At 54.4% G+C, this 11,283-nt stretch overlaps 1 protein-coding gene across 12 annotated transcripts in view; it reads left to right on the top strand.

Annotated features, from left to right (window-relative positions):
* Window positions 1–9,543, top strand: part of FAH (fumarylacetoacetate hydrolase) — a 68,806-nt gene extending 59,263 nt beyond the window's left edge. For all 12 annotated transcript variants that reach the window (XR_015722057.1, XR_015722058.1, XR_015722056.1 and 9 more), the window contains one exon: window positions 7,798–9,543. The gene's annotated coding sequence lies outside the window, so the exon portion shown is untranslated. The remainder of the gene's footprint in view (window positions 1–7,797) is intronic.
* Window positions 9,544–11,283: the final 1,740 nt, after the last annotated feature.

Genomic DNA, 11,283 nt, shown 5'->3' on the forward strand with positions numbered 1-11,283 from the left:
CTTTATGAGGTGCTATTTTGTCACTTCGTAAAATCGACCTTCCCGAGTATACCCATTAAAATTTAATTTTTCCTCCTGTTCCCTCATTGCCCTTTTTTTAAAAATTAAAGACCATTTCTTCTAATTGCTCAGCTTGTTGGGATGTGGAATGTCCTCGTATGTTTTCTGCCCACATTTATGGATGGGATTGCAGCTGCACGTGCGTTCGTGGCTGATTGGGCTCCTTCCACGGCTGCCTTGGTTTGACCCCCGAGCCACCTTCTCTAGGAGCAGAGGGGTCCACCTGGCGCAGGGACAGAGGGGGGATCTCAGTGCAGGGATGCTCGGGCCAGAAACCGGAGCAGGTTAACCCTCCCCTCTTCTCACCCCACCATCAGGGTAAGGTGGAGAAGCAAGTCTCCAATTATGGCCAATACAGAAAGATGGGGAGAGATGTCCAGGTCTGGCGGAAGCTCTGTGTGGGGCTGAGGGGAGAGACCTCTAACTCCCTCTGTTGGTTCTCGGATGCCCAATGCTCTCGAAGTCTCATGAGGGTATTTGAGTTAGGATGGAGGAATGTTTTAGCGGGAAATTAAAAAAAAACTCCAGTGAAAGCAAAAAAAAAAAAAAATTAGAATATCGTTGTTCTGTTGTTTTGTAGGAGTTTTCCTCTCCATGCGCATTCGCTGTGGTGGCCCCGAGTGTGCCCCCTTTCCTCCCCCTCCCTGGCCTCGTGCTCTGTGAGCAGTCTCCCCCAGCAAATGCTGTCCTGCATTTCGGAAGCGGTCGTGCATGAGCCCCTGTGGCTGATGGCAAGCTGGCCTGTGTGAGGCCTGGCCCGGTGCTCAGACTGGCCGTTTCCCCAGCTCCCCACGACTGAGTGCTCCCACCCCTGCTGCCGGAGCATGCTCCGACCCCGGGCCTTCTGCCGCTCTGCTGGGAGCAGCGACACTCCACTCCCCGTAGGTCGGGGTCAACCTTTGACAGCGGGCTTGAGCGCTCAGCTACTCTCACCTGCTTCCCGTCTTCCAGAAATTCCTATAGCCCTCTGCCCCACAGAGGGGACCCTGACTCACTTTCCAGCACTTCCACGTTTAGTCTACGTTTTATTTGGTAATTTCAGTGGGATATCCAGAGCAAAGGGAAGGAAACGAAGACTCAATTTGCCGTTTTTAAAGGAGCGAGATTTCCCCCATCTCGCTTATTTGTGTATTAACTGATGTATTCTTCATATTTTACTCATAGGGCTCATGCTTCATTGAGTTTTACTGAGTGTCCACAGCAGATGCTGTTTAACATTTGTTTCTGGGGAGCCGGGTGGTTCAGTCGGTGAAACGTCTGCCTTCGGCTCGGGTCATGATCTCAGGGTCCTGGGATCGAGTCCCGCATCAGGCTCCCGGCTCAGTGGGGAGTCTGCTTCTCCCTGTCCCTCTGCCGCTCCCCCAGACTCATGTTCTCGCTTGCTCTGCTCTCTCTCTCTCAAGTAAATAAATCTTAAAAAAAAAAATTTTTTTTTAAAGAATGAAAGAAAAAAGTTTTTAGGCAAAAAAAATTTTCTTGGACAGTGTGTGATCCGATTGAAGTAAATCCGTGAGTCCTTCGACTTTAAACTGTCTCCTTCGGGTTTCGGTGTTTGTGTCCCACTTTCCAGCCCCCAGGGATGATCCCAGTGGCCGATTGCTTGATTCCTTAGGGGAAGGCGCCCCTGCCCCCGCCTCCCCAGGCAGACGTCTGGGGATGTGAGCCTGTCCCTGGCGGTGGGCCGTAACAGTCCTCAGATCCCGCAGGGTCCTCGGGGTCCTCACTGGCTTCTGCTCCCCGAAGGAAGACTGCTGGACCTCTGCCTATTGCCGGGTGTCCATCCACGGAAGCCCCTCTCTCCCAACACTGGGCCTTCGTCCCTTTCACGTTCACATCCCTGGACACGTGGGGATGTCTGGGTGCCCGGCACATGGGTGCACTGACGGCAGGGAAGCGGGAGCTCGGCCTCAGGCTGGTCGTCTTGCTGGCTCCGCGCCACTTGTCCTGCACGTGCTGGCCACACGTGGGCTCATGAGGGTCCTGCATCTTCCATCAGGTTACGCCTGAAGTGAGCTCCTGGCCCAGTGTTCGGGAGCCCCTGACGTGTAGCTGCGTGCTTTGAGAGCCCCGAAGCTGAGACCCCGAGACTGGGGTGAGGACAGGCTGGGACACGAGAGCCCGTCTCCGGACATACTCAGCCTCCTCGTCCCCCTTCTCCTTCCCGCAGTCTCCTGGGCTAGAGGGACCGTCGGGCTTGCTGTTTCCTCTACACGAGAGCTCCACACCTGCTCTTGAAATTTCTAGTTCGCGCCGGGGGAAGCATGGACCTTCAGAGGCAGTGCTAGGAAGCGTTCATAGCAACGTGACACTGTGATGACATCCAAGCGTGTAATAACAGACTCTCGCCTCCAACAGCACACAGACGAGCTAGGTGTGAGCCACGCAGTCCATGCAGAGCACTGATCACGTGCAGTAAGACCACGTGTGGGTCTGTGACAGATCAGAAATTCAGGGGAAAAAAGTCCTGCTTCACAGTCCCCTTCCGTCCTGGGGTCTCGAGCCCTGTGGCCTGGCTGGCTGCACACGGGGGTGTGGGGGCATCCTCTCCATAGGATGGAAGAACTCTGTGACCTTGACAGTCTAATGGAAATTAGAGGGTGCTAGAACATCCTTTGTTCCCCTGGTATCCTGGCTTGTGAGAGCAATATTGACTTGGCTAACAAATTCCAATATGGTACATAGTGGTCAAAAGCTGAATGGGCCGTTCTGTTTGCATTTCTGTTGTCGCGTGGTTTGGGCCGATTAGGGGAGAAGGTCAGGTGCACAAAAATACAAATGATACATATATAGAGTTTATAATTTCCTTTTATATTTATCTCACGCCAAGAAAGTTCTACCGAGGCTTGACTAAGCTTCCCAAGGTAGGACCATTCTCCTTTCCCATGGCAGGCTGAGAGGCCTTGGTAGAAAACTGGCAATGACGCGGACTATTCCTGCCTGAGAGCAGGTTGGAGAACTGTGTCTGGTAGCAAAGATCGTCCCCAAAGTTTGCAGTTTTATTGCTCTGTAGAACATTGAGAAATTCTTTGTGTAAATTAGCAGTCTTTTTCAAGCGGGCTTTCTTTCAGGCCCTTGAAAGACTCCCTTTTTCCGATTGTCTTAGAGCCGGATTTCCATGGTGATGGTCCCGTCGTTCACGAATGAAATAAATCACTGGTTATGCCACGTATTTTCGCAAGAGTTGAGATTCTAACTTTTTGAAAATCATACTTGGACGCTTCCATTGTCCCCTTGGAAGCCGGACAACGTATAAAAATAGAAGATCATTCATGCCACGACGCTGACGTGCAGAGAAGACTCGGTGTCTTTATTTTACCTGTGATTTAAGTCGTCTTTTCCCAAACATTAAGAATGGTTTAAATTTATCTGACCCAGTGATTTATTGCAGCACCGTAAGGCAACCGAGGAAAAACAGTTATGCGCGTGGACGGCATGCCCTGGGTTCTGGGGGAAGGTGCCCTCGGGTGCGGTGGCGGCCCCCGTGGCCTGGTCTCCGGGGCAAGGTCCCTAGTCTGCTGCTCTGTGCGCCCCACCTGCTCCTTGGAGCGGGCTGTGGGCTGTGTGCCTCGGGGTTTGCTTTTGCTTCCTCACCTGCTCTCCCCACTGCAGAACCCGCGGCCTCTCGTCTTCCCCGAGGGCCTGGCTCACGGGCTACAGAGGAAGCCAGGAGCCAGAGAACCAAAGCCTCCCCTCTCTGGATCTCAGAGGTCACTGCGTCTGCTGAGCGGTGCCTTTAAAGAAATTAGTCCATTCCATCTAAATGGTCAGACTTAACCACCTCAAGTTGTCAGTGCTGCTCCCTGACTATTTTTAATATCTGAGAATCTGATGTAATGCGGCCTTTTAACTCCCTGTATTGGCAATCTGCATTTCTGTTTTTTTTTTTTCACCAGGTCATAAATTTCATTGATACTTTCAAAAAGCTAACTCTAGGCTTTGTTGTACGTGTGCTTTCTATCGAATTGATTTCTACCCTCACTTTTACTATTCTCTCCCTTTGGTTTTCTTTGGGTTTAACTTGCCATTCTTTTTCTGGTTGATTCCATTGGCAGCACACATCACTGATGCTGGACCTGCCTCCTTTCCTAACCGATGCACTCAGAGCTACCCACCTTCCCTTTAGAGCTGCCTGAGTGCAGCCCACAAGTTCACTGTGTTCTCTCATTTGCAGTGGGATTTCTTCTGTGACCCGTGGGTAGTTAACGGTGTTTGCTTCACTGCCGAACATTTAGAGATTTCCCAGTTATCTTCGTGTGATTGATACCGGAGTCTGATCCCTACTTCCCTGTGTCTGCCGCCACAAATTCTCCAGCAAAGCTCTCTCCTGTCCATAAGGAGCAAGGACCCCGGTCCTCACTGTTCCCTCGACGTGTCTAATGTACTTTGCCCCTCCAGGCCTCAGCTCAGAGAAGAAAAATGGGGAGACACAAATCTCACTACCTTTTCTCTCTCTCACCATCCTCTGCCATTTTCATCCTGCCTTGTTTTTCTTTCCCCTGGGCCAACATTTCCTCCTCGAATGTAGCTAATATCTCATGAAGGACATGGCCAAAGCTCTAAGCCATAGAGAGGTTTACGAGCCGACACCTCTAATTGGTTTGTGATATACTAAATCAAAAAGGAAATAGGGGAATTGGGGAAATTTCTTCTCAAGAAAATAGCCTGAGTTGCAAGCCTGTTATTCTGCTGCATAATCATATTTTAATCGTCAGGAGCTGAGTGTTAGTGTGGCCTTCCTTGCTGCTTGCCTCCCGTAGCGTTCCGATCTCCTCCAGGCAGACCGTTGCTTAGCATGAACGAAGTGAGGGACACACACCCAGCAATGGGGAGAGAGAAAGGCCCGTTCACTTTGGTAAAAATATTCCCCACCTTACGAGAGAAAGGTCTGCACGCGCGAGAACAGCTGCTGATACCGGCGCAGACTGTATATTTTGGAAAAGCGTTTCCATTCATAGCGATGTGGAAGCGCTAGCCACGCGGTTGCTATGGTTACCGAGCCAAGCAGCTTCCTAGTCTCAGGCACCGCATGATGTGGAGCTCCTAGGGCCACCGTGGGACCAGGGCACGGGGAGCACAGGTTTCTGTGTTTGGAGCAGTGGGCGTGGGGTGGGCGTGGGGGCGGCCGAGCTATAGGAATGGGTGAAATCTGACTGTGACCCTGAAGGCGCAGCTGCGCAGTTGGCCAGCAGTGAGGTGCCCAGGCTGGGAGCTCGGTGGTGGCGGACGATGGGCTGCATGGACAGGGCCGGGGGAGCAGAAGGGGTGGGCCTGGCTCCTGCGTACTGCCCCTCCCCGGATCTCTAGGGGGTCACACGCTCCCCTTTGTTTGTCCTCCATCAGACCAGTGGCCAAAGACACTTCTAGGAAACGGAGCTAATGTTTCTAATTTGATAGCAATTTCATTTGTGCCCCAATGTAATTACTGACTTTTTACATTTTACTGAACGTTGGCAAGGAGCCTCTAACAGAGTTTTTAAATGGAAAGAATCAACCTTTCTTCTCCAAACAATGAAATCGAGTCCGGGTGAGGGCAGGTGGGCAAGTCTTTGTCAAGCCTGCCCTTCACGCCCGCTAAAGCCCCGCGGCAGCCTCAGACACAGGGCTCACCGAACCTGTGCCCGCTCTCTGTGCCCCCTCGCCCCCCAAAATACAACCCAAAGCCTCCGCGGGAAGCCCCTTTCATGACACAGGCACGCGTGCCCTCCCAGGGGGTCTGCACAGCCGAGTCAAAGCCCAGCGCCCGCCCGGGGGGAAACAAAGCAGGCACCTGCTGAATGCATGCTTGTCGGGAGAGCCATGTGCTCGCGTTCACAGCCTGCGACACAGTGTCCAGGCTCCCACCGTGACCGGCCGTGCGACCCCAGACAAGTGATAGAACTTCAGTGTCCGTATCTTTAACAGGGGGGTAGACCCATCCCCACGCATCTCAGTGGATCCGAGAGTGAACGAGGACAGATGCCCCAGTGCCCAGCACAGCACCCGACACGGAGTTTGCGCAGTGGAAATACCGGCTATCGTATTTATCTCTGTTGTGACGGCTGCCCTCCGCGGGACTCAGATCCCCAGGCTGGCTGCACAAGGGGCCCACGAACCCTGCCTGGTGCTCGGTGGTGGCTTCCCCAGAGCACAGCCAATGACACAGCAAATGGCCTGGTGTCCTCGGACAGGGGGCCATCCCACAATGACCGGACTCCCCCAGGGACATTTCCCTCCACCCAGAGGGAGATCAGCGGGCTGGGGCCACACTTGGCTGGTACAAGGGGCTCAGGAGAGCTCCACAAGCTTGCTTCCCCACACCAACAGGGGAGAGCTGCAGGAGACTGGCACAGCTGTCCCCAAGAGTGATGAGTCTCCCTGAAATTCACGGCCCCTCCCAGCAGGCAGCTGCACAGGCTGTGCGGCTCCAGGCTGCGGGACTCCGCCGCATAGGGAAGACGTCGGTCAGGAGCCCACGGGGCTGGCTGTGGGCTCTGCGAGTGCTCAGGAATGGGGTCCCCGGCACAGGGCTCCGTGCTGCCTCCTCTATCCCCACAAACAGAGGAGAAGAGTGGCCCTGAGAACAGGAGCCCGTCTGCCGTAGAGAAGCTGAATGACCTTGAGCACGTCCCTGAGTCTGCTGTCCTCACAGCAAAAGGAGCACGTCATCTGGGGGGGTTTAGGCCTCGTGTGCAGGGCACCGTGCAGAAAACAAGGAACCCCCAGCCTTGTCACCTCAGTGCATCGACAGACTTCCTGAGGGAGGGACTGATTCTGGAAACTTGTCATTTGGGAGGCTGCTTCTCCGAGATCAGGGACAATACATCAATAAGCATTTTTGCAAACCAAGCAGTGAGTCGAATTAGTGGTGTGAGGAGGGTCAGGGGTGGATGAGAATTGGAGCCGGAGTAGGGTCAGGTGAGACAGGGCCGCCTGGCGTGCGTCGGTCCTCCCAGCTTCTCCGCAGGCCCTAGCGCTCTGCACCAGGCTCCGCATGTCTCCCACCGTCCCCCTCTTTGTCCGGGGCCACGGCCAGACCTACCATCCCAAGTGACCACGTTAAGCACCAGCTGGCTACAGTGCCCTTCATCCCCACGATCAAGTCAGCCCTTCCGCCAGGCATTCAACACCGCCTTGCCTGGTCTACCCCAGCCTCCCTGCCTCCCCCGCTGTGTGAACCCCTACAGCCCAGCTGCGGCTCCCCATTGCCCCTCACACACCGGAGACCTTTGTTCACGTTAATCCTGCGCTTGCAGTGTCCACCCTGTTGACCAGCCAAAGTCTCCTGGGCCTGGCTCAACTGTCACTTCCTCCGGGAAGCCTTCCCAGACCTTCTGGGTCCTGCGTCAGAGGTGCACTTACCATCAAGCGAAAGGGGCTTCAGTTTCAGGGCCCCTCATTTGAGTGGGTTCCTGCCAAGACCGTAGGAAACAAGCGCTCTAGCACTATTTTATATGGTCGTATATTTTAGCACACTTTGAGCAAGTGAGCCACATTACCAGCAATCGATGCAGACCAGCCCGCTCTCTAGCCCACCTCCCACCTCTGGGCTCACCCCCCTCCAGTCGGGAGGCCGTGGAGAGCCGGCACCATTCCAGGGATCAGGCCAAGGCAAAGTCCAGTCAGAAGTACATTCAGTTTGGATTTGGGGGGATAGTTACGTGGCCCACAGTGACTTCTGTATAAAGACGCTCTGCATAGCTCGTTATTTGTTAGTTTTATTTGAATTCCGGTTAACACACAGGGTTCTATTACTTTCAGGTGCACACTGTCGCGAAGGTTTCACCGGCTACCAGGTCGTAGGAGAAATCCAGAACACAGTTTGTCTGACTTGTCAGCTACTGATCTTAAGAATATATTCTACTGGGAGGCCCGGGGGCTCAGTCGGTTAGGCATCTGCCTTCGGTTCAGGTCATGATCCTGGGGTCCTGGGATTGAGCCCCACGTCCGGCTCCCTGCTCAGCAGGGAGTCTCCCTCTGCCTCTGCTCCCCTCCTTGTGCTCTCCCTCTCTCTCAAATAAGTAAAATCTTTTAAGAAAATATCTTTAAAAAAAAAGAATACACTCTCTTGGCCTCATATGCTTGGAGACTCACGGTCAGGCCTTTGATTCCCCATTAAAGACCGTCTAGTCTTTCAGCACTTGGCTCTGCGCCGGGAACAGCTATGCCGCCCAGTCGCCTTCCCCCATGCAGGTCCTCCTCTCACCACCCCCCTGCCCCGTCAGCCGGATCCTCTGTGTGCACCTGAACGGTGTCCTGATGGTCTGACATGATAAACTGACATCCACGGAGACAAGATGAAGCTCACAGGACACACGGCATCGCGGACGTGAAAGACACCTGGTTAATGAGGTCACCCAACGCCTGTGAGGACTGCCAACGCCTTGGGGTCTTCGAGCTCGTAAATGAAAGAGCTCTGGCGAGACTGCCTCACGTAGGACCCGTTACATGATGTTACCAGTGATGAGCTGTGTAGCTGAAAGAAACATTTCTAAACTAAGCCAATAAAAACCAAAGTTTGGCCCAGGATGCAAGACCGACAACATTGCTCTTTTCTGTAGAGATGATTTTACTAAACTAGTTGAAATGTGAAGAGGAGGTCAAAACACAGCCCAGATCGTCAGAGTAAAAATGTCATACGGGTGGGTCAGCAGTTAATTATGTAAAAAGTTAATTTTTTAATGGATTTTGTGAATCTTTCTCTCTTTTTAAAAAGATTTATTTATTCATTTTAGAAAGGGGGTGCAGAGGGAGAGGGAGAGAATCAGGCAGGGCCCTCACTGAGCACGGAGCCCAACATGGGGCTCGATATCAGAGCCCTGAGACCAGGACCTGAGCCAAAATCAAGAGTCGGACACTTAACCAACTGAGACACCCAGGTGCCCCCATCTTTCTTTTTTAAGTAAAAAATGCTTACATGTTTTTTCACTTGTAATTTGCTGTGATTTACCTTTTCATTCTAAATAAGGTTAACTTTTGTAGTCATTTTGTTTTCATGATTTTGTATTGCTGTGTTAAGGGGGGGCTCCCCACGCCACACACACTTTCGGGCTCTAAAGCTGGGGTCCACCCTGTCCTTCACCCCCAGAGGGGACCAAGTTCTCCCTCTCTAGACCTTCCTCCTGTTGTGCCTGTTCTGCCAGGCGACCCACTCGGGGACGCATCTTGGATCCCATCATAGGCTGCCCCACGAGCCTCCAGGGGTTGGACCGAGCCCCCCCCGTCAGCCGAAGGAGCCGAAGGTCGTGCTGCCTGCCAACAACAGCCTCCGGCCCCCAGCGCAAGAAGCTCCCAGCAGTGGAATCAGCTCCTAATCGCTGTGTGCCAGGAAGAGTCTCCCACGAAGACTCCCTTCTGGAAGTCCTGAGAACTTTCCAGGCATCTGTTAAGGGGAGCAGGATTTTAGAAGCTCATTTGTTTCCCTGATTCATTGAATGGAGTTCTTTAAAATGCATCTGTTTATTGGAGACACTTTGTACAAGATATAAAAATCAGTGGCAAATGTCACATTTTAGTGAAAGTAAATCCAATGTATAAAAGCGCAAGCAGCCGTTAACAAGGGACATGTTTTCTCTGAAGCAGGCAGCATCACGATCCTAAATCAAGACACCAGGACATCCTGGGAGGTAGCGAAGTCCCCAGGGGAAAGCTGGCTTCCTTTGCCTTTTTGTCCTGCTCTGTGCCAGGCCCTGAGGGCATCCTGCTGGGGAGACAGGCGCCACAGGACGAAAAGTACCCAGAGACGGCAAATGCCAGCTGCTGTGCCCAGAACCCTTAAGCTGGCATCGCGCCACCCAGCGTGTGCCCACTGCGCCCTCGCCAAGGCCTTGGGACGGAAGTCACGGCACAGAGCAACCGAGGCGAGGACCCAGCCAACAGTCGCGGAGACTGCAGGGGGCACTGACCGCTCATCTCTGGGCAGCACGGCCCCTGGGCCAGGCGGCTCCCCCACCCACTCCCCAGGTGCTTGGGTCAGGAGGGGCCCCCAGGGAGGGCTTCTGAGAAGGCTTCCCACCCAAAGTGCCCCCACTGTGGGGCAGGAGTGGGTCTGGGGTGGGGGCGGGGGTTAGCAGGAAAGGCATTCCTGTTTTCAGAGCAGATTTCCTAAGGCCCTGGTTTCTCCAGGCAGAAGGGTCACCTCAGTGCATCGACAGACTTCACGCCTGCTAAAGCCCCGCGGCTGTGCCCCCCCGCTCCCTCCCTCCTCTCCCCATCTTCCCCTCCCTACCTTCCCTCCCCTCCCTTCCCACCTTCCTCTCTCCTCCCTACCTCTTCTCCCCTCCCCTCCTCTCCCTCCTCCTTCTCTTCCTTCCCCGCCTCTTGTTCCTCTTCTCCCCTCTCCTTCCTACCTCCTGCTTCTCCTTTCCTCACATATTATGCTCCTATCACCCTGTTTCTCAAAGACAGTATGGGTTTTTCCCACTTCCACACCTTTGTTCACACAGACCCCTCTGCCTGGAGAGCCACTCCCCTTCACCTGAAATCCTTCAGGTCAACTTCAAACATCACCCTCCCTGATCTGAAGACCCCCTTTTGGGTTGTGACCCTTGGCATCAAGTGTGTGCTGTGCTCACACAGGGAAAGTCTCTGGCAGCTGGGAGCCCATGTCCTCCTCCTCCTCCCCCCTTTGAGGGCGGGTACCCCCCCCCCATTTGCTGCCGCTTCTCTGCCTGCAGACACTGGGTGCTCTGTGGACGCGCACAGCGAGGACAGCCGTCCGTGCTGGCGCATGGTCTGGGGGCAGCTGAGACACAGCGGGCACCCCCCCCCCACCCCGCCGCGGGTCCTTGGCACCAGCCCGTCCGTCCACCCGCAGCAAGAGCAAAGCCAAGGCTGATGATCAGGATGGTTGGAGTCCAGTGCCCAGCCCTCTCCCTGGAAGCCGGCTCTTCCCCACTGCTGGTGAAGAACCCAGGCAGGAAGACGGTCCTAACACCTTTCTCCTGCGCGGCTTCATGGTCTGACGCTTTCACGGCCATGTCCGGGTTCTCATTCCTGTGAGCGCCCCAGTGGGGTTCTGCTGTTTTATAGACGAGATACAGGAAGGAGGCTCAGGGAGGCCTCATCTAGCCCACTGCACATCACCCAGGGTGAGAGGGCTCGGGGCCCCCCGAAGAGAGGCAGACAGAGTGCTCTGACTGCATCGTGGTCATTCGGGGCCCGTCCCCTCTGCGGAGAGGCAGGAGGCAGGGAGCCGCCCCAAGGTGAGCTCCCACCCCGCAGACCTCCTGCACTCCCGCCTTCGGG

The sequence above is a fragment of the Ursus americanus genome, chromosome 28, assembly GCF_024610735.1.
Source record: "Ursus americanus isolate L20-20 chromosome 28, mUrsAme1.1.p, whole genome shotgun sequence".
NCBI classification, from domain to species: domain Eukaryota; kingdom Metazoa; phylum Chordata; class Mammalia; order Carnivora; family Ursidae; genus Ursus; species Ursus americanus.